Source organism: Mesoplodon bidens, assembly GCF_964165515.1.
Source record: "Mesoplodon bidens genome assembly, chromosome: 15".
NCBI classification, from domain to species: domain Eukaryota; kingdom Metazoa; phylum Chordata; class Mammalia; order Artiodactyla; family Ziphiidae; genus Mesoplodon; species Mesoplodon bidens.
In genome coordinates, this window is record NC_138171.1 from 23,859,970 (window position 1) to 23,885,164 (window position 25,195).

The 25,195-nt window shown below is 48.8% G+C and overlaps 1 pseudogene across 1 annotated transcript; it reads left to right on the forward strand.

The window, feature by feature from the left end:
• The first annotated feature begins 927 nt into the window (after positions 1-927).
• Positions 928-24,798, forward strand: LOC308628292 (fer-1-like protein 4; annotated as a pseudogene). The gene is made up of 26 exons (XR_014017918.1): positions 928-1,006; positions 1,452-1,507; positions 1,876-1,964; positions 2,062-2,161; positions 10,832-10,984; positions 12,213-12,366; positions 12,521-12,645; positions 12,870-13,004; positions 13,129-13,318; positions 13,754-13,856; positions 13,949-14,106; positions 16,300-16,493; positions 16,637-16,695; positions 16,784-16,915; positions 17,918-17,960; positions 18,052-18,361; positions 18,466-18,582; positions 19,878-20,032; positions 20,577-20,736; positions 21,252-21,355; positions 22,520-22,618; positions 22,856-23,103; positions 23,661-23,917; positions 24,005-24,107; positions 24,211-24,512; positions 24,613-24,798. The product of XR_014017918.1 is annotated as a fer-1-like protein 4 (transcript).
• The last annotated feature ends 397 nt before the right edge of the window (positions 24,799-25,195 follow it).

Here is a 25,195-nt window from a genome sequence, read left to right on the forward strand (position 1 = left end):
TTAGTTGTGGCACGTGAGCTCAGTAGTTGTGGCGCACGGGCTTAGTTGCTCTGCAGCATGTGGGATCTTCCCAGACCAGGGCTCAAACCCATGTCCCCTGCATTGGCAGGCGGATTCTTAACCACTGCACCACCAGGGAAGCCCAAAATGTGCATTTTTAACCACCACATGTGTGATCCTGATTAGGGACCATACTTTGAAAAGCAGTGCAGTTCATCCTGTGCATATTACACAGCTAGGCAAATAGATCCAGTAAGGAGAAAGGATTTTCCTGAGACCGAAGATTAGAATTCCAAAATCCTGCCCTAGAGTTCAGTACTCACCAGTAAACCCCAAGTGAAGGACCTCTAGCTTTTGGTTAAGAAGTGTTTTGAACACCTGCTATGTACAAGCTAGGAACACACATTCAGTCACTCATTAATTCAATAAATGTGTTGAGTGCCTCCATGCTAATGCTGGGAGCTAGGGGATTCATTTATTAATACATCCATTCGGGCAGTGTTTTGAGGGTTTGCAATGTGCCAGACCCTGAGCTGGGCATTGAGGATAGTGAGGTGACAAGGAACAACATGAGGCCCACGTCCTTGAGTCCTCACAGGCTAGCAGAGACCAGCCTGGAGTCTGGCCCTCTCCCCTTGCCTCCATCCCCACACTGTCGCAGCTCCCACCCTACAAGGAGGCAGGAAGGAGGCTGAAGCTGGTGCAGGCAGGGAGGACTGAGCTGACCACAGGGACCTTACCCCTATCTCTGTGTCTTCCCACTTCCTCCCTACCTGTGACCCCCAGGCCTGCTGATTCTGTGTTTGACTGAAGGGCAGGGATTGCTGAACCTGCTGGGTGAGTCCCTTGAGTCAGAGGCGATTCAGGTGGGTGGGCAGGTGGGCAGGAGGGCAAGCAGGCAGAGGCAGAGCCAGTGGCCCTGGGACAATGGCTCTGACTGTGTGTGTGTGGTGACTGACAGGGCTGCCGGGCATCCATGACCTACAAGTGAGGCTCAGCTTTCGAGGTGAGGTTTGCTCACCCCATCCCTAGGCACCTCTACAGCCTGTCCCCTTTCTCCCCAAGCCCCATGTCTCCAACTCTCTGCTTCCCTCCCTCCCTGTTTTCTTTTTTCTTTTTTTTTTTTTTTTTTTGCAGTACGCGGGCCTCTCACTGTTGTGGCCTCTCCTGTTGCGGAGCACAGGCTCCAGACGCGCAGGCTCAGCGGCCATGGCTCACAGGCCCAGCCGCTCCGTGGCATGTGAGATCTTCCCAGACCAGGCCATGAACCCGTGTCCCCTGCCGACTCTCAACCATTGTGCCACCAGGGAAGCCCTATCCCTCCCTATCTTCTATGTCTCTTTAAGGGTGAGTCCAGGGGGATTAGACCCTGGGCCAAGGGTGAATGGAGGGATGATTTTTTTGTGTGCGTGGGGAGGAGCTGATAAATGACTAGGTTCAATTCTGAGCAGATTTTATCCAGAAAACAAGGAGAATTCACTGTGGTCAAGAAGCAAATATCGGTGAGGTCAGTGGGGTTGGATTCTGGATGGGGAGAAGCTGATCTGTGCCCCATCTGAGTCCATCCTTGGTTTGGGAGGTTTATTCCTGGCTTTGGGAGGTATAGTCTCAGGAGGTGGGGCTGATTTCTGGATAGAGAGGTTAGACTCAGTTTGGGCAAGTCAGAATCAAGACTGGGGGGGATTAGTTCTTGATTGGTAGTTAGCCCCAGATCAGCCCTAGTTTGGGAGGGTTGGTTCCAGGTTTAGGAGATGAGTCCTAGAGTTAGCTCTCAGTTTTTAGGGTTGGCTCCTATTTCAGGCTTGGGAATAGGCTCTGGATTAGGGGTCAGTGTCAGCCCAGCATTGGGTGTCACAGGGCTCCTCCTATTCCCACCTGTTCCATTGGCCACACTATGGGGCTCCACTGGCTGGGGAGTGACTGTCTGTACAGGTGGTCAACTGCAGCCGTGTGTTCAGCCCCAGGTGAGCAGGCCTGGGGAGCCAAGGATGCAAGTAGGGGTAGAGGGTGGCTTGCGACCATTCTCCTGGGTCATTCTTCTGCTTCATGCCACACCCCCAGGTCTCTGGGGATGCTGGTGATATCCCTGCAGCAGCTACAGACTGCAGGGCATTTGGTGCTTCAGGAGGCCCTAGTGGATGAGAATCTGTGCTTGTCCCCGGTGAGTTCCGTCAGCCCCCAGCCTGCCACCCCCAAGCCTGAGAGTCCCTCTAGATAGAGGGCTCCGTTTCTCCGAGGGGAAAACCCAGACCCAGACAGGAGTGGTAACAAGGCCCCTGAGCCAGGCGCCTTTCATTACAGCCCCCAGGCCAAGATTCAGGTTCAGCTCTGAGGGCCAGGGTTGTGTGGCAAGAGGAGAAGCTAAGGAGCTCCGTGCTGCTCCCTGACCCTGTACCAGGCGCAGCTCCTGTGGGAGACGAAGATGAACCTGGCTGGATCTTCCTGGTGTTTCATGGAAGGGCAGTACAGCCTGGTAGAAATGAACCTGGGTTCAAATCTTGAGTCCACCACTTCCCAGCTGAGAACTTGGACAAATTATTCAGCTTCTCTAGGCTGTTTCCTCACTTACCTTATGTGAAGTTGTACAAAATGTCCCGCTTTTCATTCAGTCTGTTGTCATTCGCTGAGCTCTGATTATAAGCCAAGTACAGTGCTGAGCAATGACGATTGAGTGGTGAGCAAAACCAGATAAGGACTTGCCCTCTTAGAGCTCCATATCTGAAGAGAGAGGCAAACATTAAACAAATATTCACACAAATAAATAGATGGGATTGGATAGGATCACCTAGGGAACAAAAAAAAAAAAAAAAAAAAAGGAAAAATCTGGACTTCCTTCCTTGGTGGTCCAATGGTTAAGATTCTGCACTTCCAAGGCAGGGGGCCTGGATTCGACCCCTGGTCCACATGCTGCTCGGTGAGGCCAAAAAAACCCCAAACAAACAAATCTAAGGACCTGGCAAGCTCCAGCATTTAGAGAGAGGGTCAAGGAGGAGGCCTCAGCCAAGGACTTGGTTGTTGGTCACTTTTCTGTCCTCATCTTACTCAACCTTTCAGTATCAGTGGACACAGTTGACCCCACCCTCCTTCTTAAAAGACTCTGGTGTTGATTTCCATACCCTTGGTTTTCCTTCGGCTTCCCTGGCCATTCCTTCTCATCTCTTTTGCTCGCTCTCTATCTTCTTTACCTGTGAATGTTCCAAATGTTCATATGGGTATGTCTTAGGGCTTCATTGTAAGGCTCTCTTCTCTGTCTACATTCTCTATGTCTCCAAAAGAGCAACCAACTTTAATCCAGTTTAATTCCTTGCTTGATTTTCTATAAGGTGCAATTAAACTCTTTCCATTTTCACTTTACTGAAATTATTTTACTACTAAAATTATTCTTTGGCAGGGAACTTTCAATGAAAGATTTGTTCAAATCATATTTCATTTTTTTAAAAAAACAGCATTATTATTTATTTATTAAAATTTTTTTTTTCTCTTTTGGCTGCGTGGCATGCAGGATCTTAGTTCCCCAACCAGGGATTGAACCCATGCCCCCTCCGGTGGAAGCACAGAGTCTTAACCACTGGACCGCCAGGGAAGTCCCTGTATTTCACTTGTCGAGAAGATTTTTTTTTCTTCTGTCAATTTTTAATCAATAGCAAATGTTAATAAGTGCAGTTTTTATTTATTATTTGTTTATTTATATATCTGGCTGAGCTGGGTCTTAGTTGTGGCATGCAGGATCTTCGTTGCCGCGTGTGAGATCTTCATTGTGGCATGCAGGATTTTTTTTTTTTTTTTTTTAGTTGCGGCATGTGGGATCTTTAGTTGTGGCATGAGAGATCTAGTTCCCTGACCAGGGATCGAACCCGGGCCCTCTGTATTGGGAGCACAGAATCTTAACCACTGGACTACCAGGGAAGTCCCAATAAGTGCAGTTTTGTTTTTTTTAAATTGAGGTATAATTGACATTTAAATAGGTGCAGTTTTGACTCTTGTCAGTTTTATTTTGTGTTATTTTATTTCAAATTATTTCTGCCCATAGAAGTCTTGGAGCAAAGAGCGTTAGTAAGTTAAAAAGATAAACTCTGGGAGCAGTATTAGGTGAAAAATCCTTGGAGTCACTTATTTTGTATATTTTTGAAAATTTCCATAATAAAAAGCTAAGACATCATTAGGGGTCAAAAAGGGACCAAAATATCATGTTTCAAAAATCATTTTACTTTACCTGACAAATATTTTTTGAGCATCTATTAGGTGCCAGGCCCTGAGGTTACAGTGGTAATCAAAATGAAGTCCCCGCCATGCCTTACTTTCTTTTTTTTTTTAACGTATTTTAAAAAATAAATTTATTTATTTTTATTTTTGGCTGCATTGGGTCTTCGTTGCTGTGCGCAGGCTTTCTCTAGTTGTGGTGAGCAGGGGCTACTCTTTGTTGCGGTGTGCGGACTTATTGTGGAGCACGGGCTCTAGGCTCGTGGGCTTAGTGGTTGTGGATCACGGGCTCTAGAGTGCATGCTCAGTAGTTGTAGCACATGGACTTAGTTGCTCTGCGGCATGTGGAATCTCCCCGGACAAGGGCTCAAACCCGTGTATCCTGCATTGGCAGGCGGATTCTTAACCATTGCGCCACCAGGGAAGCCCTTCATGTTCATTTCTGATTTTAGGTATTTATATATTGTCGTTTTTATTCTTTGTCAGTCTAGCTAAAGACTCATCAATTTTGTTGATTTTTTCCAAAGAACCAACTTCTGGTTTCATTGATTCTTTTGTTTTTCTATTCTCCAGTTTATTTTTCTCCACTCTAATCTTTATTTACTTCCTTCTGCTAGCTTTGGGTTTAGTTTTCTCTTCTTTTTCTAATTCCTCAGGGTATATAGTTTGGTTATTGACTTGAGATCTTTCTTCTTCCTTTTTTTTAAATAAATTTATTTATTTATTTGTTTTTATTTTTGGCTGTGTTGGGTCTTCGTTGCTGCGCATAGGCTTTCTCTAGTTGAGGCAAGCGGGGGCTACCCTTTGTTGCAGTAGGTGGGCTTCTCTTTGTCGTGGCTTCCCTTGTTGCAGAGCACGGGCTCTAGAGTGCAGGCTCAGTAGTTGTGGTGCGTGGGCTTAGTTGCTCTATGACATGTGGGATTTTCCTGGGCTAGGGATCGAAACCGTGTCCCCTGTATTGGCAGGCAGATTCTTAACCACTGTGCTACCAGGGAAGACCTTCCTTCTTCTTTTTTTTTTTTTTTTTTTTTTTTTTTTGCTATACGCGGGCCTCTCACTGCTGTGGCCTCTCCCGTTGCGGAGCCCAGGCTCCGGACGCGCAGGCCCAGCGGCCATGGCTCACGGGCCCAGCTGCTCCGCAGCATGTGGGATCCTCCCGGACCGGGGCACGAACCCGTATCCCCTGCATCGGCAGGCGGACTCTCAACCACTGCGCCACCAGGGAAGCCCCTCCTTCTTCTTTTTATGTAGGCATTTATAGCTACAAATTTTCCTCTGAGCCCTCTTTGCTGCATATCATAAGTTTTGCTATGTTACATTTTCATTTTCATTCACCTATAAGTATTTTCTAATTTCCTTTGTGATTTCTTCTTTGATGCAGTGTTTAAGAGTGTGTTGTTTAATTTCCACACATTTGTGAACTTTCTAGTTTTCTTTCTATAATTGATCTGTAGTTTCATTCCACTTTGGTCAAAAAAAGATACTTTGTATGATTTCAATCTTTTAAAATGCATTATACTTGTTCTGTCACCTATATGGTCTATCCTGGAGAATGTTCTATGTGCATTTGAGAAGAATGTGTATTCTGCTGTTGTTGGATGCAGTGTTTATATATCTCTGTTAGGTCTAGTTGGTTTATAATGTTGTTCAAGTCCTCTGGTTCCTTAATGATCTTCTGTATAGGTGTTCTATCCACTATTGAAAGTGGTATATTGTAGCCTCCAATCACATTTTTTTTTTTTTCGGTACACAGGCCTCTCACTGTTGTGGCCTCTCCCGTTGCGGAGCACAGGCTCCGGATGCGCAGGCTCAGCGGCCATGGCTCACGGGCCCAGCCGATCCGCGGCATGTGGGATCTTCCCGGACCGGGGCACAAACCCGTGTCCCCTGCATCAGCAGGCAGACTCTCAACCACTGCGCCACCAGGGAAGCCCCACATTTTTTAATTCAATTATTTCCATCTGGCTCCAGTTTTCTTATGTTTGTTGAAATTATCCATTTTAAACTCTGTACTTTTCCCACTAGATCCTTTAGAATTTTTATCACAGTTATTTTAATATCACTGTCTAATAATTCCAACATTTGGGTTATCTGTGGGTCTACTTCTACTGATTATTCTTGTCTTGACCATGGGTCACATTTTTTGCTTTTCCTATTCTTATAATTTTTTATTATGTGCCTGGAGTTTTGTATAAAAGAACAGTAGAAGCTAAAATAAATAATATCTCCAGAGAGTTTTGATGAAGTCTACTTTAACTAATTTTTCTTTTACGTTTATTGTTTTCTGTTACCTGTGTAAGAAAATTTTACTACCTCCAAGCCACAAAGATATTCTCCTATGCTTTTAGGAGAATAAAGATAGTTTCCTAAAAGTTTTATGGTTTTAGATTTGACATTTGGTTCTCTGACTGTTCTCAAGTTAGTCTTTGCATATGGTGTAACATATGGGTCAAAATCCTATTTTTAAAATATGGACACTGAGATAGTCTAGCACCATATGTTGAAAAGATTTCTTTTTCCTGTTGAGTTGCTTTGGCTTTTTAATTGAAAATCAAGAGGCTGTATAAGTTCCTCTGTTGAATTTTTCATTTCAATCATTGCACATTTTTTTTTGCTTTGTTTTTCTTTTTTTAAAATTAATTAATTAATTATTTTTGACTGCGTTGGGTCTTTGTTGCTGCGCGTGGGTTTTCTCTAGTTGTGGTGAGTGGGTGCTACACTTCGTTGCGGTGCGTGGACTTCTCATTGTGGCAGCTTCTCTTATTGATGAGCACCGGCTCTAGGCATGTGGGCTCAGTAGCTGTGGCTCGCAGGCTTTAGAGCGCAGGCTCAGTAGCTGCGGTGCACGAGCTTAGTTGCTCTGCAGCATGTGGGATCTTCCTGGACCAGGGCTCGAACCCCTGTCCCCTGCATTGGCAGGAGGATTCTTTTTTTTTTTTTTAATTTATTTGTTTATTTATGGCTGTGTTGGGTCTTCGTTTCTGTGCGAGGGCTTTCTCTAGTTGTGGCAAGCGGGGGCCAGTCTTCATCGCGGTGCGCGGGCCTCTCACTATCGCGGCCTCTCTTGTTGCGGAGCACAGGCTCCAGACGCGCAGGCTCAGTAGTTGTGGCACACGGGCCCAGTTGCTCCGCGGCATGTGGGATCTTCCCAGACCAGGGCTCGAACCCGTGTCCCCTGCATTGGCAGGCAGATTCTCAACCACTGCGCCACCAGGGAAGCCCCGGCAGGAGGATTCTTAACCATTGCGCCACCACAGAAGTCCCTGCACTTTTTATTTCTGTAAGTTCTATTTTTTTCAAATCCGCTGTGTTATTTTTCACTGTTTATTATTCCCAGTAAGTATTTATCAGGTTTGTCTTTTGTTTCATTTAAGAATAGTAAGCAGAGCTGTTTTTATAATGCCAGATGATTCCAGTAGTCGGTTTGGGGGGGTTTGTTTTCACTCTCTGTTTCTGCTGATACTTCCTCATGGTTGTTTCCTTCTGTGCTTAGTTGCTTTAAACTGTGAGCTATTCATTATAGTTTCCTCAAAAAATTATTTGTGGGACTTCTTTGAGTCCTGGAATAAAGGTACATTCTTCCAGAAAACATATGACTTTCCTTCTGCCCTTGATCACCTTAAACTGAAATTTGATGTTTAGCAACACCCAGGCCCAGTGAAAAAAATTGGCTTGTGGTTATTCTTTTCAGGGACAATTTCCAACTTCCACTACACTCAGCCAGACAACTCTTTGTTGATCACTGGATGTGAGAAAGTGGGGCAGGTTCAGTTATGGTTTACCTTTATCCTGAAGGTGTGATTCCCTGGGGTTCTAGTTTTTAGGGAGGAAAGGTATCTCCCATGAGACTCCTGCTCTGAATGGTATCTGAGCTCTTTATATTGTTTTTACTCACTGTCAGGTCATGAAAAGCTCAGGGTTGCCAGGTTTGGCAAATGCCCTTGTGGCAAAAGTTGCTGAAATGCTCTGTTAACTTCTCTGGATTCCTATCTTCATTCAGGGCTTGGTATGATAATTCTTCATCCTTATTATCTCACCACTGCCTTTAATAAATATTTAAAAATATTTTATCAAGTCATTTTAGTCGGTTTTAGTGAGAGGTAGGTCTATTTCATTCTTTTTTATGGCTGAGTAGTATTCCATTGTATATGTATATCACATCTTCTTTATCCATTCATCTGTTGATGGACATTTAGGTTGCTTCCATGTCTTGGCTATTGTGAATAGTGCTATTGTGAACATTGGGGTACATGTATCCTTTTGAATTAGAGTTTTGTCTGGATATATGCCCAGGAGTGGAATTGCTGGATCATATGGCAACTCTATTTTTAGTTTTTGAGGAACCTCCATACTGTTCTCCATAGTGGCTTCACCAATTTACATTCCCACCAACAGCATAGGAGGGTTCCCTTTTCTCCACACCCTCTCCAGCACCTGTTATTTGTAAATTATTTTAATGATGGCCATTCTGACTGGTGTGAGGTGGTACCTCATTGTAATTTTGATTTGCGTTTCTCTAATAATAGCGATGTTTGAACATTTTTTCATGTGCCTGTTGGCCATCTGTATGTCTTTTTTAGAGAAATGTCTATTTAGGTCTTCTGCCCATTGGGTTGTTTGTTGTTTTTTGTTGTTGAGTTGTATGGTCTGTTTATATATTTTGGAAAGTAAGCCCTTGTTGGTCACATCATTTGCAAATATTTTCTCCCAGTCTGTTGGTTGTCTTTTCATTTTGTTTGTGGTTTCCTTTGCTGTACAAAAGCTTGTAAGTTTGATTAGGTCCCATTTGTTTATTTTTGCTTTTATTTCTATTTCCTTGGGAGACTGACCTAAGAAAACATTGGTACAATTTATGTCAGAGGATGTTTTGCCTATGTTCTCTTCTAGGATTTTTATGGTGTCCTGTCTTATATTTAAGTCTTTAAGCCATTTTGAGTTTATTTTTGTGTATGGTGTAACTTTATTGATTTACAAGGCATGATGATTTTAAATAGGGGAAGGAGAGGGTCAGCTTTGGAGTGATCAGTTCTAGCTATTGTTTGTTTGCTTACTCAATGATATTTGAAGTCCTATTTTATGCCAGGCTCTGTATGAGACCCTGGGGATCCACCCCTGTCATGTTTCTTGCCCTTTTGGGGCTTATGTTCTGGCGAGGGAGACAGACTATGCATCTTAAATGCATGAGAAAAATAATGATGATCTGTAGGTATTGCTAAAGAAGATGTTATAGAAGCTAAGGGGTCAGGGGAGAACCAGCTTACATAAGGTGGTCAGGGAAGACTTCTCTGCAGAGACAGCATTTAAACTGAGACCCAGAGGATGGGAGCAAGCCAGACATTCATGAGAGAATGAGTTGGAAGGGAAGACTGAAGACAGGAAGACTGTCTCAGTTGTCTGGACAAGAGTGGACTGTGTTGATCTAAGAGAGTGAGGAAGGGGGACATTGGCAGGACTTGGTGATTAGATGTTGGAGGAGAAGGCTGACACCAGCTCAGGTACTTAGCTGATGTGAATGGGCACACAGTGGGGATCACTGGGGAGAGATCAGGTTGAGAGGAGGGAAAAGTAAGGAAATCAGGCTGACACAGACTCCAACATGGTGAACCCTGAAGACCTTATGCTAAATGAAAAAAAAGTCAGTCACAAAAGGACAAATGATTCCACTCATATGAGGTACCCAGGGTAGTCAAATTCATAGAGAGAAAGTAGAGTGGTGATTGTCAGGACTGGGAGAGGGAAATGGAAAGTTAGTTAGGGTTTTTTGTTTTTTTCATTTTCTTTTTTTCATTTTTCTTTCTTTTTTTTTAGGCAAGGCTTTCTTGGGGCCCCTGCTGCAGCAGGGGGCAGTGACAACAAATAACAGTTTTCCTTGCCGGCTCGCTTCCCAAAGCGGGGCGAGCTTGTTCCTTATATGGGGTGAGGGTAGGGGTGTGTCTAGGGGTCGGGCCGGAGGGGTGGCTTAGGTGTTTTGCCCACCCCTTAGGTGGTGTGGTGTGCAGGGGGCATGCTCAGTACGCTGCTTTTGCTCACGACCCCCCTGCTTTTGCTCCAGGCTCTTCAAAAGTGCTAGTTGGGCTTTTTGGTCTCTTTGTGTTTAATGGATACAGAGTGTCAGTTTTGCCGTGAAGAAAGTTCTGGAGTGGGCGATAGTGGTGGCTACTGAGCCTTCGCTCTAGAGCCTGTGCTCCGCAACAAGAGAAGCCACCGCAATGAGAAGCCCGCGCACCACAACGAAGAGTAGCCCCCGCTTGCAACAACTAAACAAAGCCGACATGCAGCAACAAAGACCCAAGGCAGCCCCCCCACAAAAAAAATGTGAATGTCATACTGAACTGTACACTTAACAGTGGTTGAGAGATGGTAAATTTTACGTTATGTGTATTTTAACACAATTAAAAAAAAAAGAGAGAGACCAGAAAATAAAAGTCACGTTGGACTTTTGAGTCTGATGTGGCCTGTGGGGCATCCACAGGGGAGAGATGTCCAGGAGGCAGGTGGCCAGATGGATCTGGGGTTGAGGGGGAAGTCAGGGCTGGAGATGGACTTTTTGGTCCGTCCATCCAGTGGCAGCTGTGGGAGCAGGTGATCTCAACTCCAGATTCACCTCCGTAACCCAGTTCTCTGCTTGCAGCCCCAGCAATCCCTCCTGGATGTGCTGGTCTGGATGCTCAGTGGGCGGCGCCATGTGGCCTGGGCCCAGATCCCCGCCCAAGATGTGCTGTTCTCTGTGGTGGAGGAGAAACGAGGCCGGGACTGTGGGAAGATCCAGAGTCTGCTGCTCACAGAGAGGGGTCCCGGGGGCGGGGGTGCTGGGACTAGAATGGGCTGAGGCTCATAGGGCAGCACAGACATTGGGGTGAAGCCATGTGGTGCACAACAAGGGTCCCCAAACTATTTATTTATTGGTTTATAATTTTTGGCGACGCCGTGCTGCATGTGGGATCTTAGTTCCCTGACCAGGGATTGAACCCGTGCCCTCAGCAGTGAAAGTGCGGAGTCCTAACCACTGGACTGCCAGAGAATTCCCTCTAAGCTATTTTTTTAAATTAAGTTTCCGGTCAAAAATTTTTAAATTTTAATTTTGTTCAATTAAAAAAAAAGTTTTAATTAAAACATTTTTTCGCTTTTAAAATTGTTTTAAAGTTATTATTTTTTAAAGTGTACCAAACTCTTTTTAATTATCCAAAGTGCCAAAAGGAGATTGTGCCTTTACCCAGGTGAACTTTGATGTGAGATAAACCCCAAATACTGTCATCTCTGCTCCTGAACTGGCCCTTTTGCTGACTAGGCTCTGACAGATGAGCAGGGTTATGAAAATGGGAGAGTGACTAATTAGTTCCTTATAAGTGCAGCTGATTTGGAGGCAAAAGATTTGTAAACGAGGTGTCCCTGGGAGAGACACCAGCAGGGGTCCCTAGTGGTGAGAAGCTGTGACCACAGGGGTAAGGGACAGGGAATCTAAATGTGTGGGGGATGAGGAGACAGATGGGTGAGGGTGGGGTAGGGGAGAGCAAGCTCAGAGCATAGTTTTGGGGTCTGGGGTCTGGGCTATAGGACGTGGCAGTGTTGGGGCAGGAGGGATAGGGAATGAGAGGGAGTTTAAGGGTGATGGGGCGTCGGCTGGAGGGCATGAAGAGGGTGGGGTACAAGGAGTACTCTTTGTTTTGGGGGTTTTTTTTTGTTTTTTTTTTTTTGCGGTACGCGGGCCTCTCACTGTTGTGGCCTCTCCCGTTGCGGAGCACAGGCTCCGGACGCGCAGGCTCAGCGGCCATGGCTCATGGGCCCAGCCGCTCCGCGGATTGTGGGATCTTCCCGGACCGGGGAACGAACCCGTGTTCCCTGCATCGGCAGGCGGACTCTCAACCACTGCGCCACCAGGGAAGCCCAAGGAGTACTCTTTGGATTAGGGATCTGGTGATGCAGAGAGTAGGGGCCTGCCTTGGAGGAGCAAGATGGTTGGCCTAGCTGGGGTAATAAGAGGTGGTCCTTAACATGCTTCCTCCCCGCAGCAGGCACCTGGGGCAGCCGCTGGCAAGGTCCGTGCCAAGCTGGAGCTCTTCCTGGGGCTGGAGCTGGGCAAGCAAGCCAAGGCCTGCACCTCAGAGCTCCCCCTGGACCTGCTGCCTGAGCCCTTGGCTGGGCTGCCCCTCAGCCTGGACTGGGACCGTGAGTGTGGGGCGTGGGGCAGGCGGGCCCAGTTCTCCATTTGCCCGAGGTGTGGGGCTAGATGCTCAGCTGGGGGTTCGGATCGGAGGGGTCTGGGGTCAGGGACTCCAGGGGTCCATGAGCTAACATGACCCCTTCCTTCTCTCCACCCCAGACTTCAGCTACTTCCAGCTCCGGGCTCACTTGTACCAGGCCCGAGGTGCGCTGGCAGCAGATGACAGTGGACTCTCGGACCCCTTTGCTCGAGTCCTCATCTCTACCCAGTGCCAGACCACACGGGTGAAGGCTGGGCTGGGATGTTGGTGGAGGGGCCCTGGGAGACAAGGCGGGATGGAGACTGAGCTTTTTCCAAAACCCTAAGTCTCTCTTCCTGCCTTGGATTTTCAGGACAGGATATTGGATCAGACTGCCCTGATTTAGGGGGTGGCGTAGAACCAGAGGGTCTTAGGGGTGAGGAGTTCTTCTGACGACTGCTGTTGCCTCCTTCCCTGCATCCCCTCAAGGTCCTGGAGCAGACGCTGAGCCCTCTATAGGATGAACTCGTGGTGTTTGATCAGTTAATCGTGGACGGAAAGAGGGAGCACCTGCAGGAGGAGCCCCCACTAGTGATCATCAATGTCTGTGACCACAATAAGTTTGTGAGTGTGGCCTGGGCTCCACCTGGGTTCCCACCCCCAAGGATCCCCTCTTCTTGTCTTGATGTGCCCTCCCCGGGTTGCTGAGCCTCTTCTACTTTTGTCTTCACTGCCCTGCTCCCCGAAGGGCCCCTCTGTGTTCCTGGGCAGGACACTGGCCGCCCCGAGGGTAAAGCTGTTGGAGGACCCTTACCAGCGTCCTGAGTTGCAGTTCTTCCCCCTGAGGAAGGGGCCCCCGGGCAGCCCGGGAGCTCATCACCACCTTTTGAACTCATTTAACTGGACTACAGTAGCCGACTTGAGGTCAGAGTGCTGTGGTCTAGCTGGCACACACCGTGGATCGCTTCTGCCATTTGTTTAGGTCATCCAGCTCCAGGGATGTGATGATGTCCCCGGGTTACCCCTCCAACTCCCTTACCCCCAGAGAATGCAGGCTGCAGGTCTGTCCTGGGACCGCCTGACTCCAGGTAACACTTGAAGTAGACCTACCCTAGGTTCACCTTGCTAGGCCTCCAACACCAGAGAACCCAAGCCCGGGTTGACCCTCATGCCTCAGACACCCATCCTCCTTCCTGTACATGGCTGTTTCCTGAGACACCCCCCTCCCATCAATCCAGCCTTGCCAGGTTCCTCTGGTTTTATATTTCACCAGCAGTCCTCCATTTCTTTTCCCTGAGCCTAGGCTTTCCCTCCTTTGGCCTGATTCCTCTTTGACCTCTGATCTCTTGTTCCCTTCGGCCCTCAGTACCTAGTGATGTGGAGCCCCAGGACCTGACCTCCCTGGTTGAGCCCCTCTCTGGACACCTATCCCTGCCACCGCACATGCGCCTGGTGCTTAGGGAGTTCCATGTTGAGGTAGCACCAGGCACTTATCCCCCTCCCTTCCCTACACCTGGGTGTCCTTCAGTCAGGTACAGGCCCCTGAATCTCCCACTCCCCAATCCCAGGTACTGTCGGGTCTGAGGGGCCTTGGCCGTGTGCATCTGTTTGAGGTGGAGCAGCCCAGGTTGTGCTGGAGGTGGCCGATCGGCGAGTGGAGTCCGAGGTCCTGACCAGTTACCGTGAGAACCCCAATTTCACTGAGCTCGTCAGGCATCTGACAGTGGTGAGGACATGGGTTGGAGGCCAGAAGTGCTGGGCTGAGAAATGAAAGAGGGCAGTGGGATGGTGAATTCCCGGCTGGTTATGTTACATTAACCCAGGGGTCACCAAACTTTCTATAAAGGGCCAAATATTAAATACTTTAGGCTTTGTGGGCCATACAGTCTCAGTTGCAATTACTCAACTCTGCCATCATAGCATGTAAACATCCATAGGCGACAAGGAAATGAATGAGTATGGCAGTTCCAATAAAACTTTATTTACAAAAACTGGCAGCAGGCCAGATTTGGTTTACAGGCAATAATTGGCTGATCCCTGGATTAATTCATGAACTGGTTGTGCTCTATTGGCTCTATTGATTAAGTGGATTAGCCAAAAGTCATGAATTGTGAGTCCAAAGGAACCTGAGACACCAGGGGCTATGAAGACAAATACATTCTTTGTTTAATTTGTAATTACTGTACTCTAGTATGGGCTTTGGAGTCAACTTCTGGCAATGTCACTCAGGAGCTTGTCAAATCACTTGTCTGATCTGAGCTTTAGTTTTTCTCTTTGTTTGTTTGTTTAAAAAAGGGACGAAAGGGTTGCTATAAGGAGCCAATGAGAGAAAGGATCTCGGTGAAAGGGCTCTGTAAACTGAAGAGTGCTGTGCCGGGGCAAGGTGGGGACTGGGACAAAGCACAGTGGTTCTCGACTGCAAGGGGGAGCACAGCAACAGCAACAACAACAACAAAAACCCCACACTATTTCATGACTCTGTTTCACATGAAGCAGTTTTCAGTTTGAAAACTTCATTGTACTATAAGATGATGAAACTGAAAGCACTTTGCTCACTGAACTTCTAGGGGGTGTTCGTCTCATTTCCCATTTCATAGTGCAAGTTGAGGAAAACACCCCTCTCCCCACTGTGCACCTGAAAAGAATGTGAATGCTTCTGTTGTTGGGTGGAGGGTTCTATATCAGATACCAGTCAGGTCAAGTTGGGTTGATAGTATTATTCAAGCCTTCCTAAAAAAAGCCTCCTTGGGAATTTTATGTCTAGTTGTTCTATCCATTATTGAGAATATGGTATTGAAGTTTCCAACTTTTGTTGAATTGTTTGTTTCTCCCTTTATTTTTTTGTCTTTTTTTACTTGTATTTTCAGTTTTTGTTGTTAGGTGCATATATATTTCTAATTGTTATAGCTTCCTATGAATCGATCTGTTTATCATTATAAAATGTCCTTGTTTGTCTCTAGTTTGTCTCTCTTTTTTGTCTTAAAGACTATTTGTCTGATAATATAGCTACTCCAGTTCTCTATGGTTAGTATTTGCATGGCATATGTTTCCCCATCCTTTTACTTTCAACCTATATGTATCTCACAAAAGAGCATCTCTTAAACAGCATGTAGTTGCATCTTTTTTTTTAATCCAGTTGACAATCTCTGTCTTTGAACTGTTTAATACAGTCACATTTGATGTTATTATTGATATGGTTGGATTTACATTTGCCACTTTGCTATTTGTTTTCTATAAGTCTCATATTTTTCGTTCTTCCTTTACTGCCTTCTTTTGTATTACATAGATATTTGTTAGTATACTGCTTTAATTCCTTAGTTGATATTTACTTAGTAGTTGCTCTAGGGATTACAGTATGCATACTGATTTTTCACAATCTATTTCAGATTAATACTAATTTAGTTCCAGTAAAATAGAAATACTTTTCTCCATTATAGCTCCATTAATTTCTTCCCCCTTTTGTGCTGTAACTGTCACATATACGTAAAATAAAGCCAACAATACAGTATTATAACTGTTGTCCCCGCCCCCTGCTTAGGATCCATTGATAGATATAGAATTTCTGGATTAAAGGGCATACATAGTTTTATGGGTCTAAATCTATATTAGCAAACTGAGCATTGGTCCTTTACATAATGATAATAACAACAACAACCTCATATTTCTGATGGCGCTTTGTAGGTTCCAAAGTACTTTTGTACTGTTATGTCATTTGATACAATAGCCTTTCCAGTCCAGGATTGTGTCCCCTTTTTAGCTGGGAAATGGGTTCAGAAAGCAATGACTCACCAGAGATGACTCAGTGAGGCTGTGAGCTTTGAATGCATATTTAGCTACACTGTTTTCTCATCTATCTCTGCTGCTGCCTTTTCTCCCCCCGCAGTCTGCAGAGACACAGGTCCTCTCTCCCTACCCCCAGGACTTGCCAGAGCAGCCTTATCGCAGCCCCCCTCAGCATCCTGGTGATTGAGCGCTGGGCCTTTGGCCGCACAGTGCTCGTGGGTTCCCACATTGTCCCCCATATGCTGAGATTCACACTCCGGGGTCAGGAGGATCCCCCTGAGGAGGAAGGAGAGGAGGAGACAGGGGACCTGGTGTCCAAGGTACCTCAAGGTAAGGGGCTTTCCCCTTAGGGGCCACCAGACAGACGTCCGTCTTGTTCCTGGCTGAGATGGCTCCAGGGGACCCTCCAGTGGAGCACTGAGTCTGACTTCTACTTACCTGACCTTCTCCTGGTGTCTTTTATCCCCTCTCAGAACAGAGGTCCCGGGATCCCTTCTTGGCTGAAGTGGGGATACCCAGGCAGCTCCTAAAGGTGATGGAGTATGGGGGATGGGTGGAGAAGGGACTGGCGGGGCTTGGGGTGGTGCTAGGTTAGAGGCACTGAGTTCTTGCTCCCTCAGGCTCCTCTGAAGAAGCTCCCTCTGGGAGGCCTCCTGAATCAAGGCCCAGAGCTGGAGGAGGACATCCCAGATCCTGAAGAGCTCGACTGGTGGTCCAAGTACTATGCATCTCTACAGGAGCTCCAGGAGCAGGTGGGAGCAGAACAGGGTTCTGGGGGTTGAGGGGCTGGAGACAGAGGAGGGTAAATGGTAAGAAGAAGGATCTCATCAAACATGGAGCTCTGCAGGTTTTCAGAACTCTTTGTTACAGCCATCTTTTCTCATCTTCACAACAATTTGAGAAGCTGGGGATTATTAACTCCATTATCTAGAGCTGTGTTGTCCAACAGAAATATCGTGTGAGCCACATAATGTAATTTTAACTTTTGTAGTAGCCACATCAAAAAAAGTAAAAGGAAACAGATGAAAATGATTTTAATAATATATTTTATTTAACCTAGTATATCTACAGTATCATTTCAAGAAGTAACCATCATAAACAATTAATAGTGAGATTTTTTTAATTAATAGATTTTATTTATTTATTTATTTATTTATTTATTTGTGGCTGTGTTGGGTCTTTGTTGCTGCGCGTGGGCTTTCTCTAGTTGCGGTGAGCGGGGGCTATTCTTTGTTGCGGTATGAGGGCTTCTCATTGTGGTGGCTTCTCTTGCTGCGCAGCATGGGCTCTAAGCACATGGGCTTCACTAGTTGTGGCTCGCGGGCTCTAGAGCGTGGGCTCAGTAGTTGTGGTGCACAGGCTTAGTTGCTCCGTGGCATGTGGGGTCTTCCCGGACCAGGAATCGAACCCGTGTCCCCTGCATTGGCAGGTGGATTCTTTAACCACTGTGCCACCAGGGAAACTCAATAATGAGATATTTTATAGTCTTATTTTATACTAGTCTGTAAAATCTGGTGTGTAGTTTATACTTCCAGTACATCTCAGTTTGGACCAGATGCATTTCAAGTGCTCAATAGCCACATGTACCTGGTGGTTACATATCAGGACTATATGATAAACTAAGGCTTTGAAAATGCAAGTGGCTTACCCAGCTGGAACTTGAGCTAAAGTTTTCCAACTCCCTATCCTGGAAAAGGGGTAGATTAAGGAGGTAGAGGGTAGGGAAGAATCTTTGACCTGTGCTTTGATTTCAGACCAACTTTGATGAGAACGAAATGGATGATGCTGGGGATTCAGGTAAGAGACTGGCTTTCTTGTTTTTCCTCTTTCTGTCTTCCTCCCTACCCCCACACCAGTATTTCTAACGGGTCATTTCTGCTGTTCCCAGATGGGGGCAATCTCCTTTCTGTGGATGGGGAAGCCCAAGACCAGGGTAAGGCTGAAGTCAAGGCTCTGTGTCCCAGAAAAAAGCAATCGCCACTCTGAAGGTAACTGGGTGTTGGAAGAGGGGATTCTGCTCGGATTCTGGACATCAAGCTGTCACCGAGGCCCTCACCTTTCAGACTTACAACAGCTCCCTGGAAGAAGAGTTTAACCACTTTGAAGATTGGCTGAATGTGTTTCCCCTGTATCGAGGGCAAGGGGGTCAGGATGGAGATGGAGAAGAAGGGTCTGGAAACCTTGTGGGCAAGTTCAAGGTATGTTTGGGGAAGGAATGGGGGACCAGGGAGCACAAGTGGGGATGCAGGAAGACTGTCTTACCAGTGTTTTTTCTGCTCCATACCCCCCCCATCCCACCCAGGGCTCCTACCTCATTTACCCTGAATCAGAGGCAGTGTCCTTCTCTGATCCCCAGATCTCCAGGGGGATCCCACAGAATCGGCCCATCAAGCTTCTAGTCAGAGTATATGTTGTAAAGGTGAGCATCCATTGGCCTGGCATGCCTCTAACTCCGGCAAAGGTAATGTACACAAAACCTACAGACTGAAGGGATCAGAGTCCAGCTTTTTCATTTTTCAGATGGGAAATCTTAGGCACAAACGTAAGAGACTTCACAGGGTTACACATCTTGCTCACAGCAGAACCTGAATTTAGAGCTTAGGTCCCCTAATTCCTCATTTGTAGTTCTAGTCTCATAGAATGGGGAGTATAATTCCAGGAAGAGCACAACTCTGTAAAGCTTTGTGATGGCCTGTCATCAGATACCTTTGTACAGGTCCTCCCATTGCTGCAGTCTTCATACAGTGCTCAACAGGGCCCTGAAGTTGCCTTAAAGGCATCTCAGGGAGTGAGGGGAATGAGTGGGTTGCTACCCCTTCACTCCCGGCAGAGAGCAGATGCTGTACTTCCATCTCGTTTACATATAGGCATTCTGACTAAGATGTAATTTAAAGAAACATTCTGTGGCATGCTTCTACCATAATGTAAGCATCCTAGTGCATACATTAGATAGTAGACATCATCTGGACCTTCTACTTCTAGCAACATTGCAGACCAGATGGTCTGAAATAAATTCTTGATATAATAGATCTAGAAATGCTAGATAAACAATCTTTTAAACAAATGCTAAGCTCATAAGAAAGGGAATTCCCAATGGGCCAAAATGAGGAAACAGCAGGAATCCCTGAACAAGCCCTGAAGTCAGATTCTCTTGAGAGGATTTGTCCATACCTGGACCCCAAGCCTTAGGTTCTAATATCTAATAGCCTATACAAGGTGGGAGACACAACCAAGACCCTTGCATGAAGCAGCACCCAGGAAGGGCTCTACTCTCAGTGAAAGGTGGGCAAAAGGAAGCCCACCCACTGGGAAAGAAGCCTGTAAGGTAAATGGTCTATCTCAGCCTCTGTTCCAATTGGGGGAAATAGAAAAAATGTCTTCCCTGAGGATTTACTATTAGAGTTTTGCCCTCACATTGATTTAAGACTTGAATTTTTATTATCTGCTTAGTCCACAAAACTCAAAGTTGAGAGATTGGCTTAAAGTAGTCCCAAATCAGGCTTCACAGACTTCCCTAGATTTAGATAACCAAATTTGGGTTCACAATCCCAAATTATAAAATATATAAGAAAACAGTCTCAGGTGTGCAGGCTTCTCACTGCGGAGAGGAGTTACAAACCTGGATCCCAGGTCCTCAAGGGCACCCATCCCTGCCCGTGCCCAAGTACGTTCATATGCTGGATCCAACTGAGGCACATTCCTTTTCTGCTGCAGGGATGGCTACAGTGCCTGGTGTGACGCATTTCGGCCTTCGCAGATCCTGGCGGTGCTGTGCCTACCCTGTGGCCTCCCCCGACCTGAATACCGAGCCGGGGCTGTCAAGGTGGGCAGCAAACTCTTTCTGACACCGCCAGAGACCCTGCCCCCAGGTACCAGCCCCTCTCCACAGCCCAGAGGGAGCAAGATGGAAGAACAAAGTACAGGGGGACCCTGGTGCCCAGCCTAGTGTGCCCCACAAAGAGCCCGCCTCCCTCTGCAAGCAGAGGAGGTGAGTTTTGGCTGAGTAAGGATGATAGTGGAGAGAAAATGGTCTTTGTTGCTGAGTGTGAGATCTCCAGGGAGCCCTAGTGAACCCCTCAGAGCCATAGCTAACTGGGGACACAGGGGTCCCATACAACATAAAATATGGATGCAGAATTTAGCTCATGCTTCATATATGGCCAGTGGTCTGTTCTCTAAACAAGGTCTGCACAAAGGCCACAAAGCCTCCAATCCCACTGTCCCCCTGACTGCTGGCTTTTCACTGGCAGAAGTTGTTAAAGCTTTCTGTGCATTGTGGACTTGCCCTCCCAGCCCATGGGTTTGTCCAATGCAGCAGCTGCCTCAGCCTAGAGTGTCTATTGAGGGCAGGGGGAGGAAGGGAGGAGAGTTGGGAACTGTGCGGAACCCAAGCTCACACACCTCTTGTTGCAGGTGGTGGGGACTCCAAGGTGGCAAGTGAGGTCCCTGAGGAGGCTCAGGCATTTCTGGTGCTGTGGCGCTGGCAGGAGACGCCTGGGCTTGGGATCCAGCTGGTACCTGAGCATGTAGAAACACGGCCCCTCTACCATCGCCACAGCCCAGGGCTGCTGCAGTTGAAGGAGGGCTCAGCACCCAACCCCGGAACCCCAGGACTCCCACCTGGTCCTGGACCTGGGCCCCCAGGATGCCCTTTCTCCAAGACCTCCACCTGGGCACTGCCACTTCTGACTTTGGCTCCTGATCCTGGTCCCCAGCATCCCCACTCCAGTCTTGGACTTCCATCCTGGACCCCACACCCACACCCTGGACTCTGGTTCTGAGGGATCCCCACCCCTGGGCCACCAAGGCTCAGACCTGGCACTCCCAACCTGACCTCTACCCCAGATTCCCAGGATCTGGACCTGGGAACACTAGATCTTATTTTTGATCTCAACCTTCCACTGCTGGGGCCTCATCTCTGAACCCTCAGGCTAACCTCAACCCTGGAATTCCCAGTTCAGACTCCACCTTCATCCTCATACCCCAGGATCTGCCCTCTTGACCCCAGCTCTTCTCTCCACCTGGGGCAAGGCACAGCCTCTGGCCACAGGGCCGTTAGGGGGGGTGGGACCCAGCAAGACCCTTTAGCCTCTTCCTGTGCCCCCAGGGATCCTTTCATGTGTGGATTGACATCTTCCCCCAGATGTGCCTGCCCCACCTCCAGTTGACATCAAGCCTCGGCAGCCAATCAGGTAAGAGAGAGTCCTGGTCCGTCCTCCCATGGGGTGGGCACATCTTGGGACAGCCCGCATCTTGGACAAGGGCGCTCTGAAAACCTGTGCAAGGGCCCCCATGAAGCAGGCAGAGCTGATCCAGGCTTCAGGTAGGTGAGCCATTAAATTCCCTTTTATTTTTTCAAAAGCCACTGTGAGTTGGGTGTCTGTCACTTGCAACTGAAACAGTCCAAATACCAGTTAACCCCCTTTTGACCTGAGCTACTCTGAGTGGAGGGTGTGTGCACTTCAGATGTCAGCAATCTGTCACTTTCTACCTCTGGGCTCTGCTTTCCTTGGTGTCACTCTCATGGAGACTTACACAGTCTGGGGTCAGAGTGGCTTTTAACAGTGGAGGTTTACATCTTACTAACCAGACTACTTGAGCAGGTAAAAAAAACCACATCTTTCCCAGTTAGAGCAAAAGTCTCGAGCTGACTCTCATTGGACCAGCTTGGGTCAAATGCTGATTCCTGAACCAATCTTTGTGATCAGGGAGCTGTAATGCATTGACCGGCCAGTCCTGGGTGATGTCGTAGGTGATGTACCCACCTCTGGAGCCAGAGAGGGGTTGGTCCGCTCCACCAGGATCACACAGACTGACAGTAGTGGGGGTGGAGTGGGAGTCACCAACAGAAAATCAGAGTGCTGTCAACAAGTGAGGGGAAATTGATACGGGGCAAAAGAAAACAACAGATATCCAGGAAACCTCATGACAGACAAGGACAGGGCTATTTGGGGTAGGATCAAGAATGTCACAGCCCTTCCTTCTGTCCCCCAGGGGCTGCGTGCTGTCCTCCCCACTTGGTGTCTCTCTGCAGACTGTCTCTCTGCTTGCACAGCACTTTGGCTTGTGGTGGCTCCAGCTCTGCATCTGATGCTTTTTGAGTCAACCCTTCAGGGTCTTGATTCCAAATTTATGGGCGGGAGAAGCCCATTGGCCCAGCTTGGGTCAGCAGACCATTCCTGGTGCCATCTGGGGGGGGGGCTGTCCCTTCAAGGGACCACAGACATCCTGATCACCCGGCTGGGCACACATCAGGTGCTCAATGCATGTCAGTGGCTCTGGCCCAGGTCCTTCCTGCAGCCCCTCCCAGGACCCCTCTCGAGAGTCTGAAAACCCTCCCCCAATACATCCCTCAGCTATGAGCTCAGAGTCATCATCTGGAACACAGAGGATGTAGTTCTGGATGATGCAAACCCACTCACTGGAGAGATGTCGAGTGACATCTATGTGAAAAGGTAGGCCTACAGGCCGAGCGGACACATGGCTGTGCACTGAGGTGAGATTTCGAACAGGGGCTTGGGCCCTGGGCTGAGCCAGAGCCCTGTCCCCTAAGCCCTCGATGGCACCTGGAGCTGGGTGGAGGGACCAGTCTGGTGGTGAGTGGAGGGGCGGGCTAGGTGAGGAGCCGGTTTCTGGGCTTCATCCAGCACGGATGCCCATCCCCTCCGCCTGCATCTTTCCCCTGGCTCCAGCCGGGCGAAGGGGCTGGAGCGAGACAAGCAGGAGACAGACGTTCACTTGAACTCTCTGACAGGGGAGGGGAACTTCAACGGGCGCTTCGTGTTCCACTTTGACTACCTGACCAACGAGCGAGAGGTGAGCGTCCGTTGCCGTTGCCGGCCTGGACCCTTCGCCCTGGAGGAAGCCGAGTTCCGGCAGCCGTCTGTGCTGGTCCTGCAGGTCTGGGACCATGACTGCATCTCCGCCAACGAACGACTTCCTTGCTCCTGCTTAGCTGCCCTCCTCCCTCAACCCCTGGCCCCGATTTCTGCCCTCATTGCCCGGTCCCCTCTCCCCTGGGTTCCCTACTCTACCCCAATCCTCAAGCCTGGATTTCAGACTCTAGGTCTGCTTTCTGGCCTAATTACTGAACGTATTCAGCTCTGAGCACCATAACCTCCATTTCCACCCAAATCTCCCACTCAATCCTCTAATTTGACCTGAGCTCGGGTTACACTGGACTCTGACTCCATGGCCTTTAGGCCCTGCTTTTGGCGGTCTGGTCCCATCCTTGGGCCTTGTATCATCAGGGTCTGACAACCTGCTGACATTTGGGCTGTGGTGTGTGGTCCATAGCTGTGGCCTGACCGCCACATTCTAACATTGGATGCCCCGATTTACAATCCCGCTGTGCTGCCCCTCCCCCAAGATGCTCTCAGCCATCTTGTCACTTTCTACCTCTGGGCTCCGCTTTCCTTGGTGTCACTCTCAGGGAGGGGAGGTTGGTTCAGATAGACCTTGAGCTCCTGCCTAACCCAGAGAGCTCTGGACCTGCAGGATCCCTGGAGCTGCAGCTACCGGACATGGTGCGAGGGGCCTGGGGCCCCGAGCTGTGCTCCGTGTGGCTGGTCCGGGATGGGGCCAGGCCAAGGTGTCATCTGTCTCGCTGCTGCCGCTTGCGGGACTGGTGGCCTGTAGTGAAGCTGCGGGCACCGGAGGCTCAGGCTGGCAAGAAGAAGAGGAAGAAGAGGAGGAAGGGCCGCCAGAAGCCTTAAGAGTTCGCGGACTCGGGAGGCAACGTCTACATCCTCACGGTGGGTGCGGCCAGGCCAGGAACCGGGCCAGGCAGGGGCCAGGCCTGAGCCGGCCTAAGAACTTGGCTTCCTTCACCCCTTTTCCAGGGGAAGGTGGAGGCAGGGTTTGAGCTGCTGACCGTGGAGGAGGCTGAGAAACGTCCAGTGGGAAAGAGGCGCAAGGAGCCGGAACCCTCGGAGAAGCCCAAGGGTGCGGGCGGTGTGGTGCAGGAGGCAGGGCCAGAGCCTGGGGGAGGGGCGAGGGGGCAGCCGGGCGGCTTCCTCATCATTCCGACACCACCTGCTTCCCGCAGCCACCCCAAAAACCTCCTTCAACTGGTTTGGGACCCGCTGAAGACCTCCGTCTCCTTCGTCTGGCGCCGGTGCTGGCGTGTCCTGCTGCTGCTGGCGGCGCTGACCACCGTCTTCCTCCTGCTCGTCTTCTACACCAGGCCTGGCCTGATCAGCCAGGCCACCGTCCGCCCCCTCCACCACCCCTGACTGGCCTTGGACACTCATCCCGTCACGCCAGCTCCTCAACTCCTGCCCCTGGTGTCCTTCCCACCAACAGGAACCATCCTGGCGTTCCCTGCTTTCTCTGTGTAAACCTTACGGGGTATCCACCCTGTCCCCTGAACACATGCTGCAGATAATAAATGACACTGGGGCAGAGAACAGATGTATTCTTGGGTGGCCTCGGGTGCATGAATGCACAGGATGGGAGGCTGCCCACGTGGCCCTGCTGCTGGGAAGAACAGGGCCCCGCGGGGGGTCACAGCCGAGGAGCCCTGGCCACCGAGGTGTCAGGCCCTCGAGCAGCCTGCCTGCTGCACCTGCTCCAGCCGGCGGCTGGGTCCCTCTCACCCCAACTGCTGTGGCTTCTGCTGCTCCATGGCAGCTAAACCCTTGATGTGCTCCGTGAACCTGTACCAACCCTGAGAGGAGGCAGATCACTTAGGACACTTGACTGCAAGTGACAGAAATCCCAACCCAAGCTGGCTTAAGCAAAAAGGGAATTTATTGGCTTACACAGCTGTAATTCCCAGGAGTTGGTTGGCTTCAGGTGCTGTTTGTCTCAGGGTTCAAACAGTGTCACCAGGACTGGTCCTCTGCTTGAGCTTGGCGCTGCAGTCCTCAGGGGAAGCTCATTTGCAGACAGGTCTCTCCTCGGAAGTGCGGGATGGCTGCAGCAACCCCACGTCTCCCCATACTCACGTCCGGAATGAGAGAAAGCTTTCCTAGGCCTGACGGATCCTAGCTTGCTCTGGGTCACTGGGGTGGGGGTGTGGGATGGGATAT